The sequence below is a fragment of the Genypterus blacodes genome, unplaced genomic scaffold (assembly GCF_046128005.1).
Source record: "Genypterus blacodes isolate CSIRO-AG114 ecotype Tasmania unplaced genomic scaffold, CSIRO-AGI_Gbla_v1 ptg000073l_1, whole genome shotgun sequence".
Classification (NCBI taxonomy): Eukaryota; Metazoa; Chordata; class Actinopteri; order Ophidiiformes; family Ophidiidae; genus Genypterus; species Genypterus blacodes.
The window spans coordinates 3,310,698-3,327,268 of record NW_027466883.1 but is presented as its reverse complement, the minus strand read 5'-3'; the positions used below and the strand labels follow the sequence as shown (position 1 = coordinate 3,327,268).

General features: G+C 41.5%; 1 protein-coding gene across 1 annotated transcript in view; it reads right to left on the bottom strand.

Moving 5' to 3' along the window:
- Window positions 1-15,239, bottom strand: part of stag1a (STAG1 cohesin complex component a) — a 30,734-nt gene extending 15,495 nt beyond the window's left edge. The window contains exon 1 of the mRNA XM_076157548.1: window positions 15,087-15,239. The gene's annotated coding sequence lies outside the window, so the exon portion shown is untranslated. The remainder of the gene's footprint in view (window positions 1-15,086) is intronic.
- Between the last annotated feature and the right edge of the window lie 1,332 nt (window positions 15,240-16,571).

Below are 16,571 nucleotides of genomic sequence, written 5' to 3'. Positions count from 1 at the left end.
ATGGCTGAAACGTGTTATGCCACTCCTTTACAGCAACCTCGCAATACTCACCACATAAGTTGCGCCACGCTTTATTCTTATCGTCTACCAGCGCAAAGTGCTGTCACGCTGCTGATCTTTAGTGTTTTGCTAGATTCTGTTCCACCCACCATTCCTAGTAATTTCATTTTACAGCACCCATTCAAATCTAATATCATAAAATGTTTCAACAGCGCCAGCATGCCACATTACTACTGGAGACTTAATTCACTTTCAACACAACACAACGCTAATATTGAGCTACTGCTGTTATTGTATAATCCATGCTTTAATTATATCAAGGTTATAAAGCCCGATGATGACTTTAATATGTGAAAGCAATAAAGGATTATTGCTTTCTATTGCATTCACTGACTCAGTCCGTTTCAGGGAAAAGGCTTGTTTTGCAAATATTGAAACTGAAAAACTGAGTGTACACATATACTGTATCGCCACTCTGTTGTGTTCCCCCATTGGCCGATTCTTCCTGACAACTATAACCTGTAATGCATCTGCTATAATTGGCCATTATCTCTAGAGACCGAGTGTAGTAAGACCATGTTTGCAACACTGTACGCTGGAAATGAGCCGCCTTCAAGACAGAAAAACACAAGACTGGGTTCACCGCTAATAATGTGGAAGCAAGACTTAAAAAAAAGAAAAGAAGACCTGCTCAGATACATAGATCCAATATGCTGGCATGAATACCACCAATGCCGCTTCTGTTTGTATCTCATGCCAAAGATACGCATTTCAACATGTAAGTGGCTTTGTATTAGCCAATGAGAGTTAAGTGCAAATAGTAGCGAGACACAGTACCACAAAAATTTACAAATGTACTGAAAGAATGAAGTCTGTAGGACTAAGCCAGAAAACAATCCAATCGCTCTATAATTTATTTCCCATTTGCATTGCGATGACTCATATCACTGGAAATACAAACACAAGACAACCTGACAAAGATGAATGCAGCCTCATTTGGTTTTATTATTAGATTCTTGTTTTGCTGCCACATACTATAAAGGCTGAAGCAAAAGGCTGGCTTACAGTGGATTTTGTCAAACAGTTATAGGCTATTATTGTCAGTGACACATTAATAAAGCTGTAATATGTAATGGACCATTTGTGTTTGTGCCATTTTAGGCAGACAGCTAACACACACAGAGCCGCGAGTGAAAACAGGAAGAGGTTCAAACTCCGGAGAAGGACACAGGTTGTCAGGAAAGCACACATGAGCAAACAAAACAATCAAACATATTCACTCTCAGCAAACACCAATTTACCGCACATTCCAGAACAGGCTTCAGATCCAAACCTATGCAGGTGAAAGTGAAAGTGGTGGGCTGGTATAATTAGTGAGTCAGGGCTAGGAAGGAAAAGTTAAAATTATATTGACATGCCTGTTGATTTCAATGAAGCAGACCAATAAACATCTAGATAGTTCATGCCTACATGAAATATATGAGCTTGCCCAGTTTTAGTCCACTTTAGAGTACAGGAGTCTCAGAGGGATGCTGGGCGATGCAGCAGAGGAGACCAGGCAGTGTCTCCACAAGAATAGCTGGTTTCAAAATGAACCATTACATTTACCCAATCCCAGTGTGACTACCACAAGGAGAGATTTAATAACATAGGAGGACAATGACATCAATCAAAAAAACATTTTCAGACTAATACTTGGTGTTCGCGAGGCTCCCCCTTTCGCATTTAACCATGTCAACCTGCATATACAGTACCTGTGCTATGCTTAGGTGTTTTTTTTAAAAATTGCCAATACACTGTTATTAATTGTATAAAAACCACACACACACATTCAATCTGCAAATAAAGGGCGCGTCAACAACAAATACTGGTAGTCACATTACAGAGATGATGGTGTTTCTTCTTTACTCAAGTTGCATAGATGGCCACTGATCATAAACCCTTTTTTCCACCACTAATGTAGCAAAGGAGTACTGATATTAAACACGCTCTCCGCTATGAATGCAGCAAAAAAAACAACACAAAACTGTTCTAAGGCCCATCAGAAGTACTGCGAGACAAATGGCAGGCGAGCCGAAGCTAGGAAGGTCCAGACAAAGTGACAAAAAACAACAACTAGACGCTAGGAAATGATGTGAAAGATGGGCGGGAAAAAATGAATGTGCTGGGCAAATTCGCAGCCAATCTGGCCTGTGATGGCAGAGGAGAGAGCGAAGCTAAGTACAAGCAAACAACTCATATTATAAGAGGATTACAAACAATGTATCAGAAAAGTGCTATAAACACAACACAGACAGGCGGGCATCACTTACTTCAATTCAAACCAGCTTTTCAGATGATACATGTTTAAGAAGTGTATGTGTAATAAACGGTCTCTATACATTGAGCCATCACTTCCTTTCTTTCTAAGGGATGGATTGAGGTGAAATCCATCTTTTCTCCTCCATCTTCTTCCTCACAGAAAGCCTTGTGAAGAAGCCTGATCAAAGAAGAATCTACTTAAATGAGCTCGGCACAAGTAAATACCATCGCCCGTTAAGAAAACAATGCTGACTTTATCACTAAATTAAGTGTTGACAGGCTGTAATTCAAACAACGTGGCGCTTGGCCAAGTGCAAATGAATAAAATACAACAGGGGGAACTAAGAGACCATATTCTTCTTTCATGTCGTTTCAGCCACAGGCTTTGCAAATATATTGCTCTGCAGATCTCTGACTGGCACGAGCTAAAGCAGCTTATCTGTGCGTCTCCTGTGGCTAAATACTACAGACACTCACTTGCCGGGCTGGTGGCATGTAGTTTACACTGAAGACGACTCACCCCACCACCTACCTCTCACTCTCACTCTCACTCACTCTCACTCAGTCTTATTTCTTTATACAAATTTGGTACTTTCAATAGCAATGAATACATCTATAACCTACTCGGAAGGGAATAGTAATGATGTGCACTCGTCCCTGGGGTGAAATAGGAAATAAACAGAATAAATTCACCTCTACGACCTCCTGCGCTTGTTAGTTACTATAGCTACCAATTGAGTAGAGTCGACCCGCCATTTGCCACTTTCATAACTTTCTCCAAAGCTTTACATCTCCATGCTTTCAGCCTGTGCAGACCCTAATCAGCCTCATCTGCATATTTCATCTCTTCCCTCGCAGACTCTGGTCTCCTCAACAGATTTTTGTGTGCCATCTTTGATTTTCATTCATCTCAGGTTTATGCAGAAGACCGATGTCAGGGGTGAATGCCGGGCGTTCGGGGGCAGTGGATTGATTTAAATTGCTTCAATTAACTTGCAGCTCGGAGGATGCGCTGGCCAGTGGGATCATTCCATGACTGGAGGATCAGAGGTTTAAATGTCAAGATGGCAGGTCAAATAACAGAGTCCTACACTCAGCAAATATGTAAACACTGCGCTCTGATCCATTTCACTGTATGCATGTAAGTCTTATATGGCAAAGAAGATTAGCTGAGCAAAGATTGGCTGGTGTGGGTAAATAATTTTTCCATTCAGTGCACAAAACTAGAACATTCTTGATGATTTACCTTGATGTGAGGACATCTTCTTTCCTGTCAGATATAGCTTTTTTCTGCTCTTCTTCTAATCTTTTCACATTTGCCAGCGATTTGCTCAAAAACCACTGTCGCAGGTCAAATGCATTGTACTTGCTTTTAAAAGTCAAACACTGTGACTAGGGTAACAAATGGCTTAGCAGGACACTGAAAGGCAATCATATGTAGTCCCTGACATAATCTGAAGAACAACACGTGATGCGCTCCTACTGTAATATGATAGTTCGCTACCTGCAATTACGTCTGAAGATCTGCCGTGTTCGACACGCTGTTATGCTCTGGAGAGGAGCCAACAAGCAGTCAACAGTTTGACACTGAACAAGCTGTTCAGTTTTTAACATTCTGAAGCTTCAGGGTCCACACAATGATAGAACACACCAACTTTACATTTTTCAGTCTGCACCCACTACACCAGCTACATTTTCACTAAGACATAGGCTGCATTGGATCGGGCTCGTGCTTAGTCTACAAGTTGATATCAGATGAAGAAAGACGTTTTTCGCGGCGTAACACAAGCACACACCGCACGCAAAATGCATTGCCTCCATTGATCGCACAAAGAGAGACCATGCGGCTGTGTTTTGTATCCATTGGTATTTCTGGTGCATGTTTGGAACCAAAACTATGATCAAGTGCACATTAAAAAAACATGTATTCTCCTATATTTTGACGGCACGTAACCCGCAGAATTACATTGAATTTGGTATAAATCCGCCCATGCTTACACTGCATGACAGACCCAGATTACGCAATTGTAAATTCATTCAAACATTGCAGTAAGCCCCTTCTGCAAGCACTCGATCACCTGGTGGACTCTCCTGATACTCCAATAACATGCTGTGCCATGTGTATCAGGAGAACAGCAGAACGCACTTCATTAGTGGGCATGTAAGTGTAGTGAGTGAGAGAGGGCAACACAGGTAGTCAGAGACATGCTGGAGGAGCTGGCAAGACAGGTGATTTACATGTCTGCAGAGAGCCGTGGAACAGAAGCTGAAGATGACAACGGTAGGCGTAAATGCTGCACCACTAACCAACAACAAGAAACAGGAAGTTTGGGTGTCCCTGTGACTCAGCGCCAAAGAAATGCATTGCACACAAGTGCATGCCTGAAATTCATGTAAACCACACAACCTGGGTTACATGGTGTCAACTCTGTCTCGCCACAGCTCTGTGGGTTGCGAGTGAAGATGCTTTTCCCCTCCGGTGGTTCCCCAAAAACCATGCCGAGCACTTAAAGATTGTTTCATAATTTTGTAAATTTTCCCTTTACAAACAGCAACTAAGGACACCGAGCACATGTTTTGTCCTTTCAAAAGCAGTAAAGTGTGTGCCTGCCTTGCCATCTATAGAAAGGCAGAGCTGCTCGGGCTCCATTTAGATGATGCATTCAATCTATTACCTGCCAGCTCAAATTAAAACTGCTGTACACAAGACGTGAGAGCACAAACTGCCCAAGACAGACAGCCACTGAATTAAATGTACCTCAGTGATGCACGATTCAAACTGTTAATACCAAGTGTGGTTCAAATCAAACACAAGGCATTGTAAAGTACAAAAGGGATCGCAACGCTGGGGATTCCAGTTCCTCTGCAATCTTACTATGTTTACTTTACTAATCCCCCATAGGTCTATTTCTGTAGTAGTGTAGTGTAGAGTCCTGCATTAACAGGCAACTTTCCTTATTAATTACCTACTCCTACTGTCCCAAATGCATTCTAAGCTCTCCTTCTCCCTGGCAACATATTTCACTGTTTGTATTTAGACAGATGTGGGAAGCGGAAAGAGGAAAATGAGACATACAAGGCAATTTGTTTATGAGGAAAACTGTTTAACCACAAACAAGCACAAGAAACCTGTTCTCTGTACTGTATAGGTAGGAAGGGGGTATAATGTCCATTTGCTGTTGATTGGGGTCAGAAAAGAAGTCATCAACATCTTTGAATGATATGCATCTTGAATTTCATTTGTATCAAAACTTCTTCCTAGGGACTATGCTACCCCAAGTCCAAAGTTATAATTTACTTCACGAAGGAATGCCATAAAACTAAATTCTGAAAGAGGGAAAAACCAAAAAGAGTCAGCAAACTCTGCAGGCTTTAAACCGTCCCCACCGTGAAGGCACACCAGATGCCCAAAAGTGAGCCTGAACCACAATCACTCCCTTTGGGCCACAGCGAGAGGTTGAGCCACCGAGACAATGACTGAACTTCATTGTGCTGCCATACATATGGAGAGTACAAAGCTCTCGTCTTATCATGTAGAACAGCCTCGGGGCCGACTGTGGCCATCTGGTTTAACCAGATTATGATTGTGTCACAGGAGATTATCCGTCCAATACACAAAGTCACAGACACAGTATCAAACACACAAGAGATTGACTAGACTTAGTCATCTCCTGCGCTCAGAAACACGCACACAGATGCATGCACGCGTACACACAGCCATCTGTTATTGCCACAAACTACTGTACGCTCGTTCTCTGCTGCACACAAGGCCTGATCTTAGCAAAAAGGGGAGGAGAAGGATGCTGGGTGAACTGCAAATACTGATACAATCACTGTTGAAAAGAATTTTCTGCATTCTCCAGAGAACTAAAGTACAATATACAGATAACGACATTATTCTTATGTCACAGCCTTGGACAGTGGCATAAGAAGAGGCTATGGTTTCTTCCCCTCTCGGTGCAATGGCTGCCCGCTTGGCTGCAGCTGACGCAAAATGGAGCCGCGAGAATGAGGGGGGGTGGGTGGAAGGGTAGGGACGCAGGGGCAAATGAGAAAAATGGTGCACGGAGAGAGAGAGACAAACGTGTGACAGTAGCAGAGAAGGAGAGAGCAGCAGGAGCAAGAAAGGGAGGGAGTGGAAGAGAAAAGAACCCATTTGTTCTTCTTTCATCTGTCTGTGCTCCCTCACCTTGGCCCAGATTCTCAGTCTGCCTCATATTCACTGCTAATAACGGGGGGAAGATTAGAGAGACGGCGCAGTGGGAGAACAGCAGGACACACAAACACACACCTCTCGCCGAGGCCCATTAGTCCTCACACCCACTATTACTTCCTAATGATCTTGTAGAGCTCCAAACATTTGACAGGAGATTTGGTGGGAGAAGCCTGCCAATCGGAGCAGGCAGCTGTGGAAGCTAAAAAAAAAAAATGTCATGCAGCAGTAATGTAAAAACTGCTGAAATAACTCTCCAGATACAGGCTGGTGCGAGAATCTGATGAAGAGGCTATTGAGCTTTGACTGAGGCAGATGGCTGATTTAAAACGGCACTTCAAGAGGGTAGCGTATTCAGATCCCAGTCAGGTGTCTGACACAAATGGCAAGACAGAAAGTGAAAGAGATGAATTAAAATGCAGACAGCAACACAATTGATTCACTCAGAGCAGCGTGTTTGATAAGGTCTGGATATGACTCTACTGACCTACTCCTGCAGCCTGCTAATGTTAATTAATAACATCAACATCTAATCATTTCTAACAATAAAGCCCAAAATGCTGTCAACTGATTAATAAGTTGACAGAAAACGGACCTTTTGATAATGAATTCATTGTAACTAATACGCATACTAACTATCTACTGGCTTCAAGGGAGAATTGCAGCCTTACTCCGGACAGAGCAGTGGTATAACAGTATGTCTGTGTATTATGTCTCATTGTAAAACAGCGTTCCCTTGATTCTTTGGCAGTTTGTGGTAGAGGCTTGGCCTGGCCGGACTAAGAGCACAGAGCCAAGTATAAGAAACCACCCACTCAATCCAATAAAAAAAAAAAGCCCAAGTGAGATATTAACACTTGCGGCAAAGTAAATGCAGGTAAAGTCTGAATAGGGCATTAAGTGCTTTGCCTGCCACCATAAACCCACTCAGTCTATAGGACATTTACATGCCACGTAAAACTGTTTCAAACATTTGCATATACACCTGAATGCAATTGAAATGGGCACAAATTGAAGTATGGTTACTCTGAGAAACAGTCCTAGATTATGCTATTGTACCAATTGTATCTATTATCAATTTATCCTGGTGTGTAAACCTCTAAATTGGAGTACACAACCTCCACATGCATTTCCTCAATGGGCAGACCTTTATCTCACACTGTGATTATGCATCAACTTAGGTTTACTCGGTGAGTGGCAGACTCCTGATGATTCTGGGCACGTATACAGTTTAATTACATTCTGCCTTTACTCACTGTAAGGACAAATACTTGGAATAATCGAGTGCATGTACATTCACTGACTATGGCCAAGGGACAAAACCCTGCTGTCATATGTCATTAGAGAGAAGAGGCTCATTGTATTACATTTGCCAGATTCTGTGTCTGACTGTTTGCTTTGTGCTTAATGCTGGTAAAATAGTACGAGGTCAACTGGGAACAGGGAAGGAGACGTAAGGACAAATATTCTCTTGGTGTCAGTCGGTGCAGACAGTCAGAGAAACTCGTTAATCCCCCACTCAGGACCACATCAGACTAGATCTTAGTGATATAAACAGAGACATCATATTGTCTCACTGAATGAAACTACGGCAACAAAGACAAATACAATTGTGATGGCTGACGACAGTCACCGACACAGTCAGCAAGTATAAAACATGCTAATCATATTTCAAGCACACTTTCCCCATTTTAGACTATTTTTCCAGACCTCAACTTTTAACATTATTCTTATATTGTGCGGCTGTCAACTTTGTTCTGTGCATTAAAACAGCTGTTTCTGGTACCATGGAAGATGTGAGAAAGGATGCTTCCAAACATTCAGGAACGTAGGGAGCCCTTTCTTATAGTTCAATTAGCAGAAATTTGTCCTATTACTTCATTTCCACTCTGGATAGCCAGAGAATTGACTTGGCGAAGGCCAGAGAATCAATACTAAGTAGTGCGTAAATAGCACTGACTGCTAAACACAGACTGCCAAAGCCAATGCTGAGGAGCTGAATCTCGCCTCTATAGATAACACCTAAAGGATTTGCAGGTCTTTCCCAGTGCCATATTTAGTCCTTGCTCTCTCTTTCTCTCTCTGAACATAAATCCCTATAATGGATGGTATCCCTCCCAAACCAAGGAAAGAATGTCCTTACTATCTAAAAATCAACCTTGTAGCCTGTATGAGAAGGATATCAAGCTCGCATTTGAGACTGGTGGTAAACTTTAATGCCCCACAAGGGAAAATTTGCCATAACCTGTCTCTTCCACTCATAACTATGATCTGTGTCCCTGGAGGAGACACTCGCTCCACATCTATGCAAATGCTAAACACACTCTGCAATGTTGACTCTGGGAAACGGAACCGAAAAATGCAGAGCCTCAAATCTAAAGTAGCCATTTAACTTTCATACACAAATTTACAATCATTTTTATATAGGAACAAGTGTGCTCCTTAGGGGGGAGATTCCTGGTTTTAAACTAAATGTAAATTGTAATTGTAGAGAGCCTACATCTGCTGCCTGCTAGTACAATCTAAAGCACAGACTCTCCGTTCATACAAGCTTACACTTTCGTCTGCACTGAGTGAAGCGCTGGTGGCAGTCTTTTACTTTGAGCTGCCTGTCTCAGGCTTTGTCCTTAATGAGGTGTTCCACTCTACCAAGCCTTGCTTTACTGCACTGGTGTAACATGAACTGAAGGCAAATGGCATTTTGGGACTATTAACTGGACTGATATAGAATGATCAGCCTTTGTGTGCATACTGACAAGTTGACCCAGAACATAAACCATCTACCAACTGGGCTGATAACGTGCATACATACATGTTCACATATACCCATAAATACCACTATTATTATATTATTATATAACCATTTCGACTGAAGGCTTTTCAGGTGACTGCAATGACAATGCAGATGAGGCTGTTTCGTGTCTAACAGGTATTTTGCCGGTGAACTGAAAGGTTGTGGTTTGAGCCAACGTGATGGAGAGCCAACACAATTTACAGTGACAGTAACTGCCCTTCTTATATATTTTCTGGTCCAGGCATTCCGCTTGCCTGAGAGAATCCACATGTAAAAGTCTTACAAAGTGAATTCATTAGAACTAAAGTAGAAAATTGTGTAGTTGGTAATGTACTACAGTAGACTGCTGCAATTAGGCTTTCAGGTGCAATGGTAGAAGACGTACCCAAATACATTCGTTAAGAAAAATATTCCAAACAACATGACTTAAACAGATACTACTTCCTACTTTAAAATTAAAAGTAAATGTGAAAAATGATCCTTGTCAGAGCTTTTTAATTGATAAATGCAGGTGTATCAAATAATATTAGACCCAGCTGCATTCAATTAAGGAAACGACCGCCTGCTGGCTCAGTCACAAGCCTAAATAGACGGGTCATAATTAATGTTATTTGTTACACCTGTGCTCATCCTGCTAGGACAAGACAACAAGTACCTACCCTGAGAATCCAAAGTGGATAATAATCTTCACATGTAGGCTTCAACAGTAACTGGACAGTGGATCAGAAACTGACAACAAAAGAGCTCGGAAATCTACAAATATGTGTTAACAGTTCAGAGATTCAGAGACGTTCAAGGCCAGACCATATCAATTTGTCAGTAGATCACTCACAAATTTGTAATACAACAGAATACGGGGAGCGATTAAGCGTAAAATTAAGAATGAGCTCATGATGCCGAGATGTTTTTGTAGGTGATTTACTAGTAAGAAGTAAATGTTTCAGTTAGATCCCAAGTAGGACACAGGTTTTATTTATCTAGCTATTTGGCCTGGAGTTTCTTAAGTCCGGAGGGTAAAATCTGGGGTTATGTGGTCCTTTTCTTTGCCGTTTAGAAAACGACTGGTAGCACCCGTCAGTCACGACGGCTTGGTTGCATCAGCACACAGAGTTGTACGTCAGCTGCAGGTAAAAGCTGCCTGCTCAGCCTAGCAACCACCGAGCCATAAGAATACCAGGGTGAGAACACACATCTACAAAACACACAGACACACAACATTGCATGCTTACAGTCTCATTACTAATAAGTTTCACAATGACATTACTTCACTCCAAATATCCTTTGTCTCTTACTTGTGGCAAAGAGAGTCAGTCGAAATGTTGCTCAACCTCCCATTGAAAGGAAGGCATTACTATGTCGACTACTTCCAATATGATTAACTTAGTATTATTCAGCATAGTGCCACAGAGGCGAAAATGCCAATACTTCCACAACATCAAAACAAATGCTAGTGGTACAGCCAGAGATTAGTTTTTCCTCTTGATATGTGTAAATATGGGCACTTCCTTCCAGCCACACAATCGTTACCAGCTGCAGCCATAACTTGAGGTGTTGCTTGGCTCAATGAGTGCGTACTCAAATATTCAGCACTTCCAGAACTGAATTTACACAGACAACACAACAAAATCTAAGGCATTGCGTATTATTCCTTGAGATAATAAGCAGTAACACTGTTGGTACACTTCTCAGAGCTGATTGTACCAGCAGTACTTTTCAGTATTACATATCATCAAGACTCACACTGGGGTGCAGAATGTTTCGGAGCTATCAATCTTAATACTGGTGTCCAAGCATTCATTTACAATTTTAATCAATTATCAATTGAAGTCATTTGTGGGGTTCTGGTTTCTCTGATGTAACAGCAGGATGTTGTTCATACAATTTTAAACTCAATATATTTGCCTTATCCTTAGTATTGTTTTAGATTTACAATACTAAATTATTAATAAATAGTAACTGCAATTATTCTGGATCATTTAACATCGCAGGTGTGATCAAACTTGAATATCGCCGTTTTGGGGTAAAAACATATATCCGTACACTCATAAAGCCCCCCCAGTAGAAACAAGGCTAACTTAGTTTGACATTTTGGAGATATTAAAGAGTACAACAGTAATATGCTGAGAAACACAAACCAGATTGTATGGAAAACAATCTGAGAAAATGGAATGTATAATGGTGTTATTCAGGAAACCTGTGTTGTGCTCTGCTGAACAAGCATCCACTCATATCACACTGCTTTCACACCATAATCTCTGGTTGTCACTGCACACAGACTCAAATCTGTAGGTTGCAGACTGCACCTTTAGTTCCATGTACATCACTGCTCAAACAAAGAATTACATAGATTTGCATCTCTCTCTATTAGACAGCTCAGGTAAGCCCAACAGAAATGCCTAGCCACTAAACCAAACTGTGTCTGACCTGAACTCACAGCTACAGCCGGGTCAGAAAACAAGCACTAACCATTGCATTAATGAATTAATACAATTACAAACATGGATATGCGTGTGTAAATACACTGATTAAAATACTTGTGTCTAAGAAAAAGCACAGACGATCCCTACTTCATTATGCCAACACAGCTCGACTTTATCACGGTTAAAAGTGAAAACATTAAGCTCAGTACTAAAGCAAATGTAATCCTGGCAGGCACCAATTCTCTCACCATAAGATGCAATTCGGGATAATATGCATAAAGCAATACCATGACGTGAGCTAAGACTGCTCTGACTGTTGAACAATAAGCCCATTATGAGTCTTTAGTTGCCCTACTGACATGCATCACTCAGAGTTCAGCTGCTCTGACGCGCTCAGCTGCACACAGCAACAAACAAGACATCCCTGCGACTGATTTACCACCCTGCCATAACTCTCAGGCTGAGCTACCCTGCAAAGAAATATGATGGCCCACAGGTCTGATAACAGCAATGCAACCAATTACAGTACATCCGGAAGCCGTCTTACCAGGAGGAGCGAAGAAACGGTCTGAGAGCGCATGATTCAGGTGTTGTAACATATTAACAAGAGTACTACTTCATATGCTACACCAATATACACCAGCTTTATTTGAATAAGTTTATGTATGTATTGTATGTAATGTATAACAGGAGCAACATGGCCATAAATCAACATGAAAACTACTATACCATGGACATAAAGCCATTCAGTTTGATTTAATACATAAAGATGTTATGTTTATTCAACAAAAAAAAAGGCTGAAAACCAAGCAAACTAATGAAGGCAGTAATATTTGATTCTCCCTTTTTTCCCGTTCCTTCAAGTGAGGCTGGACAAAAATAGAGATGAAACATTCTTTCTTCACCCAACATCTTAAATAATGGTCACCATGTAACACATCTTGACAAATGTCAAAGCCAATGCACAATCTGCTGAGTTCTGTTGTTAAAGACATATGGGGACACACAAACATGCACATATTGTAGTTGTAGAGTGAGCGCTTGAGGAGGTTGACTATTAAACAACAGAATTCAGTCCCATCGTAAAATGATCCTCTTGTATTAATGTTATATATAAAATAGCGCATCTTGCTTCAATTAAGACTTGTTAAAGGGAGTAACAATGCTGTGGAATATATGAGCATACCGTTTGTTCTTCATAGGAAAAACAAATACCAATGATAGACAGGATGTGTAAAAACACGTGTGCATGCTTGTAAAATGCAGCAGTAAGAACCAGCACAAAAAGCCAAGACAGTCACAGGGATGAGGGAGGAGAATTACGTCTCCAGGTTATCTGAGTCATAGGCACAATGCTGTCATTTGTACCACACACCTTTGAAAAGTAATGCCACTGAACTGTCACTGAATGTCAGCTTAAGGCCGTTTTATACCCATGCAGGATACACAGTGAACATTCATGATAGTAATAAGCATATAGTATTTAAAAACATGTTAAAGATCTATGAAGTAGCGCTCTTTTTCCACAGACAACACTTTGTGTGTTTTGTGAATGGGCCTTAAGACAAGTAGTTTTTTACCGACTGTAATTAAGTTAACAGTTCTAGTTCTATCTTTATGGATGTATTCCCTCCTGTCATGGAAGACCAAGAAACTTTATCCATATTTTTGGCAGACACCTGCACTGAATGCTCTATGTTCCATGAGTCTGTGTGTGAGTGTGGGTCCCTTGCTGTCAAATGTAGACATGCCAACCCCCTTTGAGGGTCAGAGATCATATTGTGTGCACATATAGGCACGTGACACTTCAGAAATAAGACATCAGGATCACAAAACATACAACAATCCTGACGCACAAATCTTCAAAAGTAAATTGATAGCAAAGATTCCTGGTGTGGGGGAAAATTGTACTTGGTAGTTTGCCGAAATATATTCCATAAATGTAAAACACTGGTTAACACCGAACATGACCAGGAGCCACGGCCTTGAAGTTGGAGTTGCAGTAATGATCAGGTATAGTTGACTTGATACACTAGAAAGACTGACAGGAATCATGTGCAAATAATAAAGTAAATAAAATGTATTTATTCTGGTGAGCAATTTTCTGCATGCAGCATTTTACAAACACCTAGAGGATATGTTTATTTAGTCACTACATACTACTACACAACAACAATGCATCCATAAATGCATTCAGATCAGCTATATGTTTTGGACAAAACAATGGAAATCTTCTTCAAGAACACCTATTCACACAGACACATTTCTGAGCCTTTCTTGAAATATATTTGGGCTGGAGGCACTGAGTAATAACCTAAGACAAGCAAGCAAGCAAGGAAGGAAGGAAGCACTTCAGCCTGCATAAAAACACATGTGGCTCTGATTGTAAACAAAGAGGTTGCGCAACAATCTGAGATCCGTGCACACAGGATCTCTGACCTACTATTAACTAACCCTGACTGCACTGCACAGAGGTCCTTACGGGAGGAGGGCTGGCCGGGGCTGGAGTCTGTTTAGACCTGTAGGCTGCCCGGTGGAGCCCATCCCCCTTGTTTCCCCGCTCAATGTTGCATGCTTCCCGCACAGAAGGGGGCGGGAATGGTAAAAAAAGAGGCGCCATAATAATGTTCTTTAATATGCATAAAGAGACACCCGATCAAAAGCATCCCCGTGTTGTCATTCATGAAACGAGCAACATGTTTATTAATGGCGCAAAAGTCACTACTACTCTGAAAACTTGAGCCAAGAGGGGGGCTGGGACGCTTGCTAATGTTGACAGAAAAAAGTAGCAACCCAGAGGATCTCTTTCCCCCCCATCACACACTGGACATCTACGTATTGACAGAAAATGATAACAACAAACTCAACACACTTACAACGTGACAAGTAGCTTGTGCGTTACAGGCACCAGCCACAGAAAGCCCAGCACGACAGGAGGGCAATGTTGAACAATCATAATAAGGCAGTGCAAATGAGAGGAGGTGATGATGCTCTGAATGCTGCACTTCAGCGCCTTGCAAAGAGCAAGAAAACACGTCACACCGCATGGCTCTTTATTTGTTGACAAGCCAAACTCCAGCGCCGGATGGTAATCTGTGGCGAAGGGGCCAACCGCTGCCTCAAACACTTGCCCTCCTGGCAAGTTGTCTCGCCGAAATATCGGAGCTAGCTCAGAAGCTAATGGCTCCGCTAGGCTATAATGTAAGTGAGGAAGAGAGAGAAAGCACATTCACCTCCGTTAGCTGCTAGCGCCCATCCCCCAACCAACCAGTCTCCCCTGTCTGTGTCCACCATCTTTAATCTGTGCTCCGTCTCCCTTCCCACCGCAAAAAACACGACAAAAACACCAGGCACTCACCTTTAATGACCATCGCCGAATCAGTTATCACCTTCCGAAATAATAAAACGATTTTCGTTTTATTATCGTGTGTATTTTAATATTGAAAATTGGCCGGGCGAGCGGAACCGCGCCTTGAGAGAAGAGCAGCAATCCTAAACCGCCATCTGGTGGTATTTTCCTCTCTGTGATGCAGCGAGAGCGGCGCAGCCTCAGACCGAGACACAGCTGCCCCCTGGCGGACACACTGCGCTGGGGCGGACACGCGCCTCAGGGGGCGAGCAGAGGAAGGGAGGGACCGAGAGACCCCGCCAACACACCGCGCACGGGAACGCGCGTGCCGTAGAGCCGTTCCCCCCCTGTCTCTGTCAAGTATTGTTTTGACATCACATCACATAAAATAATACTTCATATCACGTACAGTGCATTCAAACCATGCTGAGAGGATGGAGTAGTTCATTGTGTTATATCACATCTATATTTAGCTAATTTATGCTGTATTTGTCTTGTAAGATTGATGTTATGATGCTTAACACTAAATACAATACTTACTTACAATAAACTTTGATTTAAAAATACACAAACTTGTACAGCAATGTGAAAAAAGGACAGAACAAAAATCATGAAATGTGATACAGGCAAAATATGGATTTCAAAAGAGTACTATTTCTAAAACATCCAAACAAACAGTTTTATCTCTCATCTCTGCATCTTTATATCTATTTATAGTATTTCTCATTAGGCTGTCCTTGAGCCAGAATTGGGCATGCATAAACCCAATTACATAGCCTGGACATACTCATATTACTCAGTGTTGCTTACTGAGGCCTGAGAGAGAGAGAGAGAGAGAGAGAGAGAGAGAGAGAGAGAGAGAGAGAGAGAGAGAGAGAGAGAGAGAAAGCAGTGGCTTCATTTAGTTATATTAGTCCCATTTGATAGTCATTAAGTGGATATCAAACATCTGCATTGTGTGTGTAGAAAAATTCAGTACTACACACACACACACACACACACACACACACACACACACACACACACACACACACACACACACACACACACCGCACACACACTCAAGTGTGGATGCTCAGCTGTTTTCCATAGCAACAGCACATCTTGTCCATAAAAGCTGCAGCTAGCCCCCATCACACGTAAAAACATTAATTAAACATTTAAACATTAATTTTGTGGCACTGATGAGGCGTTCCACAGGTTTTTAGACATGCAAATAAGACTTTGAGATCAGTCTTTTAGAAACATTTGTTAAAATTTTATTACATATATATAATTATTATTATTCATTCATATTTCATTTACTTCTTCAAAAAAACAGAACATCACAAATATGAGTATCTGAAAAACTATATTTTGATTTGGAGTAAAAGTAATATTAATGTACACAACATTTTCCCATTTAGCCTGTAGTTGCTGAGTGAATGGGATCATTTCCTTTACTCAAATGGACACAGACTACAAACAGAGAGACACTCTCTGGAGAGGCTCTGA